The following is a 17,243-nucleotide window of genomic DNA, read 5'->3' as shown; positions in this document are numbered from 1 at the left end:
GCCCTGGGGACTGCAGCCCTGCCCCGGCGCCAGCCACCTGGGGGTAAGCAGTAAGGGGCTTGTAGCACACAGGAAGGGAATCCAAAGTGAAACGGGACAAGTGTGGGTAAATACAGCCTGGGGAAGCCGTGAGGTGGCACTCGGGAACTGCACAGTACACGGCAGAGCGGGCAGATTAGGGTTCTTATTGAAACAACCTTCAGGCTCTGACCCAGCAGCCCCAGCGAGGCAACCAATACAGACTCACAGCACACATAAACAGGCTTGAATGTTTTGTCAACAGTCTGGAGGAGTGGATTGAGGGCAAAGCAGCATCCCAGTGCTGAATAGAGGGGTGTTTAAAATCTGCCTTATATTAGGGAGATGTTTACACACTTCACAGAAGGGGTGTCAGGGACAGCCTCAGCCCCTAGAAAGCTGTGTTTTCTAGTCGCCACTCACCCTCAGAGGGTCCCCATGGGCAAAACCCTTTCATTCTTAATCCGGTGGAAGATTCTGCATGGGAAAGTTGGTAGGGTTGATGGTAGGAGCCCATCACAACCCAGTCTCATGCCAGTTTAAAATGTCATGGTGTCACATACTCCAGCAGCAAATGTTTCAGAGCTAGAAATGAGAATTTAAGCCATGGAAAACCGAAGAATAATCTGCCCATCAGGTCTAATCTGCTAGTAGCTGCCTTACTTAAGTCATATAGCACAGTGATTTATATTTCCCATTACCTTATGAAAGGTACCAGTTTTCATTATTTACCTAACCAGTTAATCCTTCCTGACATTCCGCCTTTATTATGGGATGGTTCATGACATGTTGTAGCTGTTTTGGGCCATTCTGTTAATTTCCAATACCCAGAAATCTGGATTATACTTCTAGACGTGTAATTTCCAGGGTTGCTTGTGCCCTCTGTACAGCTCACAAGGAATTAGGTTGTCTGATGTGGTCATTTTCTGCTTTCTTTTTAACAGCAGATTGTCAGAGAAAGCAGAACCAAAATGAAGACCTGACTTCTAGAATGGTGGTTTGCAGATATCCACACTTGAAATCACATGGCTGCATAAGTAGGTACAGTTAATACCATTGCCTGAACAAACAGGTTTCCCTGCTGAAATAGGATAAGCCTCCCATGCAAGTATGTAGAAGTTCATCTTGTGCAGTGGAAACATCTGGTAGAAGGTGGATTAAATAAGACAGAAATTGAGCTGGGAGGAAAAGAAAAAGACAAGGAGAGGAAGGAAGAAGCAAAGCTAGCAAAGCTAGCAATTAGGTCCAGTGATCTGTTGCTGTGCAAGCTCAAGTGGGAGGAGAGGAAGTGGAGCATTGTTTGGGTTGTCAGGAAGGAGAGAAAATAGAAGCAAAGAGGGAAGAACAATAAATACAGAGGAGTTCATGTACTCTTTGAATCCACATAACAGTTCTGAGATTGCAAAAGCTCACATCAGACCAGGATCAACTCATCACAGTGCCATCCTGTTTTCTGCAGACAGGAGAAAAGTGATGATCCCGGCTCCAAAGCAAGCTGAGTCCTGGCATTCAAGAGGTTCCCCAGTGAAGCATATACAGATGCATGCACATGCATGCATGCACATACACACATGCACACACAAGCAAACAGCAAGCATGCACATGCACACAGCATGACAGGAAAATGTTCAGAATTGCATTTAGTGTCTCAAGAATCCTAGGGATTACAGATTGGACTGTGAAAACAAATCTGTGCAGCCTGTACTGGTATTGAAAATATATGCCCACCAGCCGTTTGGTTGCCATCTGTCCTTGCTGCTGAATACCAAGCAGGAGCACTCTAGATATGCTTGCCCAATTGCAATTCTGCTCACCTTAAGTTTGGGAGAAGCAGAAAACACCATCAGAACGACAAGCTGACAGCAACAATACTGCAACAACATGCTGTGGAAGAAGGAAAAGGAGAGAAAGAAAGGGAGAAAGGGCACTTCCAAAAGAGATCAAGATGTGATGCTGACATTATCACACCCCAGGGAGAGAGCTGAAACCATGCAACTTACTTCATTTTAAAACTTCAGGTTCATTCAGATTTCTATTCCCAAAGGTAAGCAGCCAATTTCCTTTCTCCATGAATAATTCAGCCTAGCTATGTATTTAGTATCTCACATGTCATCTCCACCTTAGTGTGTAACAAACAGTTCATTTTGGTCAATATCCTCAACATTCTGGAAAATATCTTTCTTTTTACAAAACATTTGCAAATTTCTTCAGTTTCTAGATCAAAGCTATAGGAGTGAGTCCAGGAAAAGTAGGGGTTTTTTTTAGCCTGTGGCTGAATATCAATCAGCAGGTCACCAAAGGTTTCTGTATGAAATGTTAACATTGCTTGAGAAGACGTCTGTAAGTTACTGAACGTTTCAGCACAGGAAGGAGGAAGTAAAGAGTGACTCAAATCAAATCCAGAATTTCTTGATTTCAGTGAGAAAGAACCAAATCTCTTCACAGCTTTGCCAAAACGGATGACTGAAGGCACATGGAAATACATGTCATAGCTTAGCGAAGCTGTCCCTGAAGTCCATGAAGACATCCTTGTGAGGTTTTTTCTGGTCTTTGGCTCAGACAAAAAATACACATGAAGTACTCAGATTGGATATAAGGAAGAAATTCTTTACTGTTAGGGTGGTGAGGCACTGGAATGGGTTGCCCAGGGAGGTAGTGAATGCTCCATCCCTGGCAGTGTTCAAGGGCAGGTTGGATGAAGCCTTGGGTGATATGGTTTAGTGTGAGGTGTCCCTGCCCATGGCAGGGGGGTTGGAACTAGATGATCTTAAGGTCCTTTCCAACCCTAACTATTCTATGATTCTATGATTCTGCTGATCAGAAGAAGAACAGTGCAGAGCTCAGTAGAGAAATGAAACCCTGGTCGGGCTGATAGGTTAGAGATCAAGGTAAACTCAGTGTGAGCTTCTCCAAAATGCAGGTGGGAAGAAGTTTTTTATTCCTAGAGAAAAAGGCTCTGAAAAGTTTGGTGCCAAGTCCAAATTGTCTCAAAATTCTGGAGCTATTTGTGTTTGGGATTCTATCTCACATTCACTCTAAGTATAAATACGGAGAGTACTGAAGGAAGGGGTCCTTTCAATAATCTAGTCACTGGTGCTGAGCACAAGCTAAGGCAAACTGGAAATCTGAATCAGATCCCAAACTTTGTGTTCAAGCTTGAAATTAAATTTCTCCCCCACTAAGTTCTAGTATCTAGTTCTTCCAAGTGTGAAATAAACCGCAGTAACTGAGCCAAGAAAATCAAAAGAAGACACCCTTCTCATGCCAGGCTGGTGAAGATGGGATGAGAAGCTGCTTGCATGGGACAAGCTGGCTTTATACTCTCTGCAACTAATAAAATAAAGACCTAGCTATGCTAGCAATTTAGATTATAATTGAAGTATAATTTGCAAAGCTGTAGTTGAAGGGCATCTCTTTCTCTCTTCTTATACCAGGACTAAGACAGCCGTATAGTAACTGAGCTGGAACTTGTTGGAAGCTCCATCTATGACCCGGACCAAAGTGCTTTCCTCCCACCCAGTTCATAGAAGTTCAGATAAGGATCTGCTATTTCTGTCTTTAAGCCTAGAGCTGACTGCTGTCAGTCTCGTTAAATGTGCAACATACTTGAGAACTTGTACAGGGCATAATTTTGCCAGAGGGCAAAATTTGGCCAAGTGTATAAAAGCTCCAAAAATCCAGGGTGGAGGAAAGCAGGCCTCTCAGTGAGGCATCCATGAAAGCAGTAATAAAAAGGTAACCTTCCTTCCGTCCCATAAAATCAAGCAACAAATGGTATTTGCAGTGCTGACAGAAGTTGCTGTTTGCTGAGGCTGTGATATAGCCATTGGCTGTTTATCTAATGCAGATAAATAAGCAGATATCAGAGTAAAGGTCAATGAAGTATTTGCCCTATCCCTAAATTACACAAGAGCGTGTCATCATGTGGATCTTAGCTCAGTGTAACTACCCTGGCTCGTGTTTCAGCTCGTTCCTTTCATCCCAGAAGTGAACATTCCTGTTTTTTGACATGTAAAAGGTAGTGAACAAAGTTCAGGAGGCACCAAACAGAGGGAGGACTCCCTAACGTTGTCATGGGAAAAGGGCTGCTGGCCAAAGCAACTGTGTCAGCAGCACATGTACATATTCAGAAAGCACATTCTGAGTAAGAATTTTATGATTCCATAGGTTTGTAGTTGGAGAATGTCAGAAAGCAAACACAGAAAACCCCTCCACATAGTTTACCCAAATATGTGGCCCAGCATAGTGCGGGAGGAGAGAGGGAGTGGGGAGGGAGGAGTTTTACATGCCTGAAAGAGCTGTTTTTCAGTGTGTGGCCTTACTAAATACAAAAAGCATGAGTAAGAGCCATGGGAGAATGCGAGGAAATCACTTTGGAGCAGCTAGAGGTCAAACCCTCTTTTCTCAGACACGAATCTAAATGCAGGGTGCGCACTAGTGAACCTGAGTGCAGATGTGGTACACTGGCTCCACACTCTTCAGGATGAGCATGGCTAGACACAAACATCACTACATCATTCGTTTCTCTCTGAGACAGTTCTCCTGGGCTCCTATGATACATTGGTTTTATCTTCTTCATATCACAGCAAAGTCTTCCTGCTCTGTCACTATCTCGACCAGGATATGGACAAAGATTCTTACTTTTTATTTGACAGATACCATAGTGCCCTGAGGCCCCAGCTGCAGCTGGAGCTCTGCTGTGCAAAGCATCATGCCACATGGAACAAACACCCTTCCTGGATTTTGGCATCGTTCTCTGCCCCTGAGTAAGAATCACTCACAGGGGTGCTCTGCATCCCCATACTCCCCCTGCTCAAGGTGAGAGCCTTTGGGTGGGCTCAGGACTCTAGCACTGACTACTTCAGGAGATGTGTCTGTGAGCCCATCTTGTGGCTTTGCCTCATTTCTCTTCAGCATCTCTGACTTCCCAGGCCCTTAGCAAAAGAAGAAAAGTAGCTGCTGCATGCTTCTGTGACTTTCCTCCTGCCCTGTGTTACATCACTATAAGGTGGGGTAATACAAAGCCAGGTCTTTCTTTTTATGTTGTCAAGAGAGTTGGGACAGTAATGTGTTCCAAGCCTCTTCCACTCATCTACAGGAACCGCAAGCCTTGGAAAAACAGGTGGTTAGGCATATAATTCAGCCACAAGGCTGGTGCAGTGAATCAAAAGCAGTGCAGGAAAGGATCTTGACTCTCATTACCATGAGTAAGAGAAAGCTGAAACCTGTGGCTCAAGCCCCTCAAGAATTTATGCTCTGATATAACTGAAACCTCCCAGGAGATCCTGGGTCAAGATAGAAGAAATATACAATGTATGGCATTCCTAATGTACCCATCTCCTCCCCCAGTATGTAGCTGCCATTTGTTAGCTCTAGATTTTACTCAGACAGATTACTTTTCCTGCAAGCTACTATGATGATTCTTGTTTCTTTGCATGAGAAATAAAAATACTTGCAACAACAAAAAAGTCAGATGGAAGGGATTAGAGACGAGAAAAAAAACTTCATGAAAAACGATATATCCGCAGCAGCAAATTATTACAGGCCAATAACTTCAGCTAGGGTAAAAAATGGTAGAGCAGTTACATAGTGACAGTTGAACAGATATAGTTGCTCAAAGAACCAAAACTTCAAGAAACACTGGAACTGTTAAAAAAGTCCATCTTCTAAGGACCAGTGTTCTCCCCTAAGACGGAAGATGAGACACCACTCGCTACTTTGTCTTACAAAATGTCCTGCTATAGAAACACCCACATGTCAGAGGGTTGCCAGTAGCCTCATTCCAGCAAGACCTGCAGATGCTAGGTCAAGTCTGTGTGGCAGATGCACTAAGGTGCTTGGTTCTTCTGGTGGGGAGGGTGCTGTCTGTATTGTGGTTAAGAAAACAGAAAACACTACTTCCACCAGAAAACAGCTTTCCAAAATGGAAAACTTGCCCTTGCTGCCTGTCCAGCCCACACCCAGACTTTGAAACAGTCATCTGTGAAAAGCCATAGCACTTCTTCCTCAGCTTTGGTGTAAATGATTCATTCTCTGACCCAGCTATCTGCTTGGGTAACTCAAATCACTTACAGTGCCCTAGGGTGACCAGTCTCCTAAAGTTGGCTGTGTTGTCCCCCAGAGATACCTTTTCCAGGAACACATGAGAGCAAGGTATCATTCAGCCTCCAAAGCAGAAGACCATGACCACTGGGCAGTCAAAATGGTCCCTCATACAGCAGAGCAGAAAATAACCTGCTAGAAAATCACAGCCTTTTGTTTCACCAATTGACACTTCCCAATCTGCTCCAAGCCAATTGCTGAGTTATTTGTGGGGGTTGGTTTTTTCCTTCTTCACTGTGGCAGCTGCTACTTTGCTTTTTCCAAGTATGCTTTCTGGCCATCACTCTGTGGCTGGCCAGCCAGGCAGCAGGGAGACACTGGAGTAGCTGGTGAGATGTGCTTTCCCACAGTCTCACTTGTGAGCAATTACTACCATTGACTAAATACAAATACTTTGTGAATTTGACAGATATGTGTGCTGTACATGCTTTTACAAAGCCTAGAAAAACTGATTCCCAGGAATTCAACAACTTTCTCTTAATTAGTAGAATTTCATGAAGAGGTAGGTTTCATTTTAAGCTTTTTTTCTATCTGCACATGATGAAATTATTTATTAGGTACAGTCAAAAATAGCTTTACATTCGCTAAGTGTCTATAAACCTTTCAGAAAGCAGGAGCTAGCAGATGTGTAAAGGACATTCTGTTTAAGGTATTTGCTTTTAATAACAGATCGATGTGGTAGCACTTTTGTTCTTAATATATGTGATGTTGGAGGGTTTCAGTTTACTAGGATACTAATGTGGATTTATTTGAATGATGATATATTTACGTTTTCTGTATTTAACAAACAGTTTAAAAAATGAAATGTTGGTTAGAAGAGATGTATAATTATGTGCATCCACATGGGGAGTTCCATAGAGCTCATACATAGACAAGGCAAACTCTGTCTTTAAAAGCAGCTGCTGATACCAGCCAGGGCATCATTGGAACAAAGTTTGGAAGTGTTTTTAGGAGCATATGAAGAACTTTCCTCTAGGGGTGACACTGATGATTCCAGATTCCAACCATAGTGGCCAGATGTCTGAAACTGCTGGAAACCCAGTTTAAATTACCTGATTTCTATGAGACTTCTTTCTTGGCAGGATGGATCAAATTAATCATATTATTAAAATAACAGCAAGGAAACTAATGACTGCAAGCACAGGGCATTGATCCAGGGAGAATGAGATAATTAATTGCAGCTGTTATAAACCAACTTGGGCACACCTGCTAAACTGGGGAAGTCAGAGCAGTATTTATTTTGACACTTTTTTGTGGAAGAATGCTTGGAAAGCTACAGATATTGTAACATTAGTAGCTTATGTAGTTTTAAGTCTGAAATGTCCACAAATGAAAACACCAAGCTGTTAATCATAGAATCATAGAATAGTTAGGATTGGAAAGGACCTTAAGATCATCTAGTTCCAACCCCCCTGCCATGGGCAGGGACACCTCACACTAAACCATATCACCCAAGGCTTCATCCAACCTGCCCTTGAACACTGCCAGGGATGGAGCATTCACTACCTCCCTGGGCAACCCATTCCAGTACCTCACCACCCTAATAGAATACATGAGACTTACATGTATCCAATTAGGGCTATTAAAAGTAAGAATGCTGTGAATAATTTCCAATGTTAATTAATTGAAATAGTATCAGTTGGAGAATGCCTTCCCAGAAGCTGCCTCAACTAACCCCTACCAGCTATGATTTATTGCCACTTGGCTTGGCAGAATGGATGTTTTAAAGACTGAACTGCTGCTGCAACCTTACTCTTTAGCAGTGAAATTAGGCTAGAATTCTATGCAGTTTGTTAGGAATTAAATAAGGAGATCCTTTTAATAATGATGCTGGGTTAGAATGTTGTAAGGATTTTCAAGTTGAAGCCCAAAGGATTTCTGTTATGAATATCTGAAGCAAGCAGTAGGTAGCCTCTGTATGTTTATTGATTTCATAGAATCATAGAATAGTTTGGGTTGGAAGGGGCCTTTAAGGATCATCTATTCCAACCCCTTGGTTCAATGGCTACTGTGAAGAAAAATGCTACCAAGGAAAAAATGAAAAGGTTCAAAATCTGAAATGTACTTATTCAGTATGAGCTGAGGCACAGATGGGGGTTCCTGTTTTTTTGCAAATATGAAGAACATGTATTAAGAGTCTACAAACTGGGAAATACTAGAAAAAGCCTGAAACAAGAAAATATGCTCAGTATGGGACGGTGTGGGAAAGGGCAGGTTTCCTTTAATCCTAGGAAAGGTTTGAGACAAAACTACCAGGACATCCAGGGGATGCCCTCTGAATAAAATTCTCATCTTAGCTCAGTTAAGAACCATAGGATTTGCTTATTTTGAAAGCTTTTTTAATAGCAGAACCTGTTGTATGCATTTACAGTTAAGAATCTTTCCTGAAAATGCAGATGAAAACTATTAGGCAAAGTGTTATGTGTAAAATGCATCAGCCACAAAAGACAAACTTGTAATGTGTTCAGTTTGCAATGCGTCATCTGACTAATGAAGGGGATTAGAATAATTATTCAATCAAATATAAGTGGATAGGGAAACAAAACATTTACTTGGTTGATAATAGCTAAGATAATATGACCTAAGAATGAAAAATTAGTTTCTAATTTTATTACTTATTTAAATAATAAAAAAAAAATTACACTTGTACAGTTTTATTACCCAACACAGTGTTGCAGCAAGTAATTTAAGAGCCATTTGTATTTTGGCAATCCCTCACACTTTCTTCAAACATGGTTTTTGCTGTTGGGACAGGAAGACCTGTCTGTGTCATTCTGGAGTTTCCACCTGTAAGTGTGACATTCACAAGATACTCATGTTTATGCACAATTGTCCATTTTGAAACCAGAATCTAAGACCAAGGGGTTAATTCAATCCCTCCCTTATAGCAGGAAGATACAAACAATACTGCTATCCAGCTTCTCTTTGACCACAGGTGAGCTGGAATTAGGGGGACAACTGAAAGGAAAGCAGTGCAAGCTGCGAAAAACAATGAACAGAAAAATTAATTAGGAAAATTGTGGTCAACTGTGTGTGATTTTCTCCCCAAGAAATGGCAAAGAAAAACACCCAAGTAAAGGTGTAATCAGCACACTGATATTTACTGTTTAAAATACAACAAAGCCCAACAGAAAGGCTCAGCAGCTAGTGTAAGCTTTCATTTAAAATTTTAGTAAGTGGATTGTGGCTGAATAGGTTATGATTTAACTTGCAATATTAATATTTGGTTGAATAGAAATATTTTTAGTGACAAAAATTAATAGTGCCATGCCACTAGTAAATCTGATTTTTATTACAGGACTAAAGTTGTTACCCACAAGATTAAACACTGAAGATGTATTAAAATTTCCTTCCAAATAAAGGCTGCCTATCAGTGCATAATCTTGTTATCAGCCCAGCTAGGACGGTCTCTCTCAGTCCTAATGCTCTGATTTTGTGGAAATGCAAATTGGGAATATTAAGAGGTGAGATGTTTGCCTAACACCAGTGAATTTCGTTGGAGGCATGCAAGTACGTTACTCAGAAAGGTTACATGAAATCTTTTTCCTGGTTAAGAAACAAACTGAAAATGTGCTGGTTTTAGCAGTTTACTAGAATTCCTTTTGGTTAGTTATGAAGAGAAGACAATATGAAAATATAGTGATGGTTTACATTTTGTGGGATCCATTTGTAGAGCAACAAATATTAACTGCCTTGACTAAAAGTTAATTAGAAAGGGGGAATGTAAAACAGCAACAGCAGGGCCTAAACAGCATCTTTAGGAGGAGGGCTTTTTTAAACCCTCCTAAGGGTGACACCTCTAGACTGCCAATCACAACACTGCTGCCTGGCTGTGCTGGAGTAGCTCAGGTAAACAGCTTCTTTGCTGACAGTAATAGAGAAAATTACCTCTATATTTCAGTTTTAATGAATCCCTGAGGTTTCTCTAATAATTTTTAAATGATGGGCCAGAAATGAAGCTGGCAAAGGCAAGAGGTGTTAATTGGCTGGTTTTTAGTCTGAGGATAATTGAGTGCTATCATCTTTGCTAATGTCTGCAACAGAGAAAGTTTCGATCTCCTGCCTCTGCACTTCTGAGTGATTTGTGTCTGGAACTAAGTATTTACAAATTCTATATTCAGACCCAGAGCCTTCTCCCATCAGTATGAACCATAAGCATCATTTGAGTTACCCTATTAGAAGAAGATCACAACTGGAAGCCCAGGCCCAAGATCTTAAATCATGTCACAAGTCTTTTAATATAATTTTGGTGTTGGCAAGCTGTGGGCAAATCTCCCAAAATCTTTTACAATATAAGATGGAGTGACCTTTTTGTTACTACTAACAAACATCCTGAGCCCTTGTGCAGAGGAAACATACACAACCATGCACAAGGTGCAGGAGCTGAAAGAGCACAGTGTAAAGCATCTTTGGCTGTGGAGTTTTCTCCCATGAGAAACAAGAGTAGGCTGGCACTATGTACCCTCAGAATATGATGCAGACTATCTTTTTGAGTGTATACAGCAGAAACCACCTATTAGATCATGCAAACAACACTGCATGCGTCTTCAAAGGAGGCAGTGAAATCCGTCTTTTTCTGTCTTCAGTGTAAATCTTGTCAATGTACAAGGTGCTTAAACACTGCTGTAAAATATGTGTTATAAAATATAGAGTTAAGCATGCTGGATCAATTATAGCTTCTGCACAGCTAACTCTCGCTACTGTTTCAGGAAGTAAATCCACTGGATTTATACTTCTATAGGGTTTCCATTAAGTCTTGTGCTGTTTGCATTGGCTTTATATTTAAGGACCTTACACAGACCTAAATCTGATTTCTGGAACTTAGAGAGGGATTGTGTGTCACAGCTGTAATAAAATTTAATCCTGAGCCAAAACTTTGAGCACAGTCAGTGATCAGTGGAGTATGGGCATCACCCCATCAGCTGAGTAGTGTCAGAAAATTATCCTCTTTGGTTTCCCAGAAGAAGCTGACCTACACTTCTTCTGTTACATTGAATTGCTTTAATTGACTTTGTCCATCTAAACAATGCTGAAATCAACGCACAGGCAGAGCTTTCGTGGCTTAATTGACAGAAGCCTGCAAACACATATTTGCATAGCTTTAAAGGATGATGACTTGTTCCTGTGGAGAATCAATCAATCACATCTGGTATTTTCAGCTGTGACTAGGGTTTTGCTCAGTTTCTTTTCTTTTTCACTTTACTTTCTCACACAGAAAATCTCTTCTGTTCTTTTGTTTGTACAGAAGAGCATCCTATATTGTCAGGCAAGACTTTATCGACTCAGCAAGCAAAGTGCTCAATTTATGGTTTGAGTTCAGCAGGATTTTCTTTTTTTTTTTTAACTCATTTTCTTCTTATTGCCGTGGACTGACTTTGGCATGACCTTCCATGGAACAGCCCAAAAGCTTTGCTGACATATACTCCCTGTCCCTTAAAACTAGTTGCAGTGTAAGAGCTTCCTAGCTGCTTACTCCAAGACAACCCATGCATCTGGCAAACGGTCCCTAAGTCTTCATTCCTCCTTTGCTGAATGTGAGGTCAACAAGTGTGATCAAGAGTGAAAAAACATTGTTCAGATACATATGTGCTGTCTCTCTGAGGAGGTCACCATGCCATTAGGAGGTCACTTGCCAGGTTATGGAACTCAGGTACCAAACACCATACCTGGCACAGCACCAGCACCTACAAAGAGGACGCGACTGGCCTGGGCCCAGTGCCATCCTGACAGATGGGCATGCATGCCAGTGCCCAAGTAGATGTAGGCATGGTACCTGTTTTGGAATGCCTTACTGGGCATCTGCTCTGACTTTCTCTGCTCATGACTGAAAGCAGGCATTGTCCCCAGTCCCAGTCAGTATGAAGCTACAGAAAAGCTAAAAGCTGAATTCTCATCTATACCTGCTTCAAAGACATTTACACTGCCAGACTGATCTAAATGGACCTTAGTAAGTGAGAATCAGGCTTAAATGCACACTTTCAATCAGAAGGAGGTACTGCTGAGTGTACCTGCCCTCATGGCTCAAAAAGGGAATTTGCTCTTCTGGGGCACTAGTGAGGGGCAGCAAGAAGCGTCACTGGTGCCTCTGATGTACCCAGGGTAGGCATTGCTGTAGGTACAATGCACTTGGAAGACTAAAGGGAACAAAAACATTCAGCTGGCTTTGAAAGAGAAACACAGTGAGGGTTGAAACTTCTGACAGATTTAAAAATTCTGAAACATCTGATGGAAAACATACCTGCCTCATTTGTCTTCAACCTGTCCTCTAACTGGTGATAACAGATCTGCGTGGGTTTTGTGTGACAGCAACAGCGAGGAAGCTAGATAAAATCATCAAACACATTTTATATATGCCATCAATAACAGTCTTCAGTCTCTAGCACCGTAGGCTAGATGGGAATCCATGCCCATTCTTTTCAATCAACATGTCAGTTTGATGATGTGATTAAAAAAAAAAAGAAGAAGAAATGAAAGAAGCTTCTTCACACGCAACAAGTATTTTCAGACTTTTATTTTCAAAAAAATTCTGTGGAAAAGAATAGTTACAAGGCAAAATCAGCTACAAGGTTAGCTACACGTGAATGCGAACCAGGCAAAAACACAGCCATGAAAAATGACATGAAAAGTAGGCAGAGACAGAATTGCATTTTGGGAACTGAGATTCACTTGCTATACAGATATCGTATATTTAGGCATAGGTGCTTCCTTCAAACACTCTTGAACATATTCCTCTTTGTAGCACAAGGAAGCTTACACACCTCATCCACATGGGGCAGCTCAGTTACATCTGTCCCAGCAAACACAAGGTGTGTTCTTTGGCTTGCATACCAAAAATATTGTGTATATAAAAGCAGCTTTAGATCTTCGATGTTCTGAACCTCATATGTGTTTAGAAAAAAGAAACTAAAGTCTGTTCCCTTAATAAGTAATCTGTTACTAAGACATTTTCTTCTGTGGAATGCTTCTTGAGTATATGATATTAAATTGAAAAGTGGTAATCTTGCAGCTTTTAAGACATAAATATTCTGTGGCTTCAGAGACATTTAGCACATATTTAGCAGTGAAAGGTTTAACACTGCATTGCAGACCAATCTTCTCAAACCATCTTGGCACAGACCACATCTCTAGGCCCATGCAAAGCCAAAGCAAGGTTTTAGCCTTAGAAACATCCCCTCACACATCGCTGCCTTTTCTTCTCCCAAGCCTCTTCCAGCTGCTGAGCTTTCCTTACAGCCACAACAGATGTGCTATGTGCCCTTCAGTGGCCTCTATACATGAAAGCTGGCCTGTCACAGCTTTCACGGCTGCATAATATCACCAGGTTCCGGAGGAAGAGCAATACTGGGAAAGTGTTACATGCAGTTGCAGCACATTTAAAGAACACTGCATCTGGAAACTGCAGCACCTCATCACCAGAGAACTCTTACTGGTCAGGGAGCTCTCTCCACTGACCACCACCTAGCACTGCCAGCCTGTGTCCCACCAGGTCTCACTCTAATAGCACCTGTGCACAGAACAAAACAGGAGTTTCACAGTCTGTTTAGATTTTTTAATGACAGCAGCTTTCAGAGACAAGGATGTCACTACAGACAGCACATTTAAAGGTATGTAACAGTTCAGAGAGAAGACAAGCATATTAAAATTTGATTTTACTTGCTAAACCAACACTTGAAGAAGGGACATGGGAGTACTTTCATGAGGCAGGATCCAGATGCACTACTTGCAGCTACCACCACAGCAAGGCATAGGCATCATGGTACATTTTGGACAGGACCCCGATTCAGCTGGCTGGGAGACAAGGACCTTGAGAGCATAAGATCATGCATTCACCACTTGGTTATCTGAAACATAAGACGTGAGAAGACAAATTCCTCTTCAAGCATGCAGCTCACACACTGACCCAAACAAAGGCACAGCTTGTTGAGCCATGCAAGTGAAACACATAGGTTCACACCCTTGTCCAAAGCCAACTTTGATTGCTTCCTGGTGCTGCATTCAAAGCAACTGAAGAGACAGAATTGAGTCAGGACTGCTATATCATCTCTTTGAGGATATTCACTCAACAAACACGTCCTAAAGAGCAAGCTACCCTTTTCATTGTATGCAAGTTCCCCTGAGCAGCGAAAACTGATTTGAGCTTGAAAGGGGAACACTCATGTGGCCTCAAATGTCCCTGAGTAATCTATTAACAAATCTTCTAGTTCCAGTATATGGTATTAAAAATACCAACCCCCTTAGCCATTCCTTATTTTTAAACGTGAAGCCAATTACATCCCATGATCACTATTTCACCAACAGAGTAGTTAACTGGTGACACCATGAGGCTAACTTCATAAAACACAGGTGTCACACAAATCCATCTATATTTTACACACTGTCAATGAGTAATGTACTTTTATAACATGTCCCAGTTTTCTCATGGCTTCATTTTCCTGTGCCTCTCTTGACATGCTGAACTAAGTATTAGATCCCTTCACTCTATTTACATGATTTTTCAAAATTAAATCAATTTAATCACTGTTTTTGAAAGCTACAGTCTGTAGTCGGATTTTCTTTACAATCTTACATATATATGTATATTCTGTATATTTCTTTTTAAAATATACAGCACTAATAAGCGAGCATTAATATGTTTCCCTGTACAAAACACCTAAAAACATTATATAGAGCTCTGCAAGGCAAAAAGAGATGTTACTCAATCCCACATTAGAGCAAATTTGTACTTCAACATTACAGCATTATAGGATAAAGGTATCCTAAAAAGAGCCTAACCCAGGTGAGTCTTCACTAATACCAGGTTACAGTGTTGCTGCCTTCTCCCTACTACTGTGAAGAGAGCATGATGAAAGACTAAAGCAGATAGCTAGCATACTCTAGTTATCAGCAGCTGCCAGTACAGTAGTGTAGCTCATGGAATTCATATTTATTCTGGAAAAGTTCACAATAGGGCAAGATAAAGGAGTGCAACTGCAGCACCAGTGTATCTTTGCAGTCACATTCTTCACCAGCTCCCGTCACTTTGAGCTAACAGCTGAAGGATGAGTCCATTATTTTAGAAGTAGCCAACCCATAGATTTCCATGCACAACTGTAATTACATTAATTGGCAACCACGTTCATGGGCTGAGGGCATCTTCTGTGAAAGCTGAAGATGACAGTGCTCAGATGATGTCAGCTGTGCTCAGATGAAGTCAGCTGGCCAATAACACTGAGCACAATGAGGTCATGGAAACCTCAGAGGTTTCTCAGAGCATCAGTCACCTGTCTTCATATTTCATTTGGGTCATAGAAGCCAAGTTCGTTGCTGCTTCAAATCGAGCTGAAGCCTGCCACTTCCACATACAATGGATTGTTTTCCATATTCAGCACACAAGAACAGGAAAGTGCTGCAGAATACATTATTGCTATTTCTCCTGAGTCTCAGATGGGACTGCGTGTCACACAGCCATAATAGAGAAAGCAAACAGCAGTGTTAGGCTGCTGTACTGCTTTTCAATACGGCCTTGTGGTGCCACCTTCAGACGAAATCAAGGCATGCTACCCTGTCACTCTGCCGGGTAACAGCCCATTCCAGCTGCACTCCTGCTCCAGCCAGAAATACTCAGTCTACAATGAAGCTGAATTCAAAACACGGCCCAACTTCAAATCCAGAAACAACTCTGTTTCCCTACAGTACAGCAAAGGAAAACAGAGGGATCCGGCAACTTGCAATGCTAGATCATTAAATGCCAAATGCAACATGGAAAGACCTAAGTCAGGTTATTTTATTTTGGAAGCTTAAGCTTTCACAGAATACCCTATCCTCAGTTTGGATCTCTGAGCAGATCTTGTGGGTCCTCTCTTCCATGCCTATTACTAGCTAGTAAAAGACAGTAAAAACTGATATTAGGATTTTTAAAGAAATCTTAACATGACCTTCTGAGCAACTATTTTATAGGCACAACAAATTATTGGCACAATAATTGTGGTGAAGCTAATTTGAGAAGGAAATGATAACATTTAAATGCCTGATCTGCAGATACAATTTGACATAATGTATCTGTATTCACATGAGCCAGAAGTTTCTAGCAGGTGTAAACAACAGGAACCATAAATCAGAAGAGAATTATACTTTTGGCTTTGGGGTTCATTTTCACCTTCATTCTCAAGATGGACATGAATGAAGTTAACTCTGTTTTTTTGATTACTCAGAAAAAAAATATTCTATTAGCATATGGGACCCTATATTCTCAAATTACTGAAGAGTCAGCTGTATTTTTTCTAGCCTAGTGCAATCTTTCTTAATTATTTCTGAATTTTATTCTTTGTTCTAATTTCCTCTTCAAAGCAGGAATACTAGAACACCAAATTGTATTCACCTCTCACATTGTCCTGTCTTTGCTTTACCATTTTTCCAACCTACATCATATTCTTCAGTATTACTAATAGCTTTTACAGAAAGCTTTATGGTTTTAATGTATTTTATTGGCATGTGTGCATGTAAACTAATTGAGGGTGTTTGGAGGCAGAAGAGCATGGCATTAGCACGACGACATATTTATTAAATATAACCTCCATATAGGCAAGCTCGTCTTGTAAGATACATGTAACAATAAAAAACAAGATTTGACAAGACTAATTTGTCTCAGCCTAAAGTACAGTTTATACAGTGCAAAATGTCTAAATCTCTATGTCCTTTGATTGCTATAACATGACATATTTTCAGTAAGTTATTTGTTAACACTTATGGTGGGGGGTTTTGAGCAAAAGTAACCAACATCTATCAGGGATTTGGTGGCATTAGACCAAACTTCTTTAAAGTTTAACTTAAGCCTCAAAACATACAATTTTTGGGGGACAAAGCTCTCATCTGTGGCATACTGAGATCCACACAGCTCATGTGAAACCCCTCAGCTTCCTCCAGTGTTCTGGAAATCAGATACCCCAGAGAAACACTTGCATGCAACATTTCTGACCTCAATATCCTCTGTGCATCAGGGCTATAATAACTTTGGCGACCTGTCTACACAACCTCTAATTACTGTTAACAGTAACGAATGTGTTAAGTAGTCTATATGTGTCTTTGTCTATATGTATTCAAAACATCAAGAACAGTCAGCAGATTCTTTGAGGGGTTCTTGGTGC

The sequence above is a fragment of the Melopsittacus undulatus genome, chromosome 3 (genome assembly GCF_012275295.1).
Source record: "Melopsittacus undulatus isolate bMelUnd1 chromosome 3, bMelUnd1.mat.Z, whole genome shotgun sequence".
In the NCBI taxonomy this organism is placed as follows: domain Eukaryota; kingdom Metazoa; phylum Chordata; class Aves; order Psittaciformes; family Psittaculidae; genus Melopsittacus; species Melopsittacus undulatus.
The sequence above is the reverse complement of the archived record's forward strand: the minus strand, read 5'-3'. Positions refer to the sequence as shown.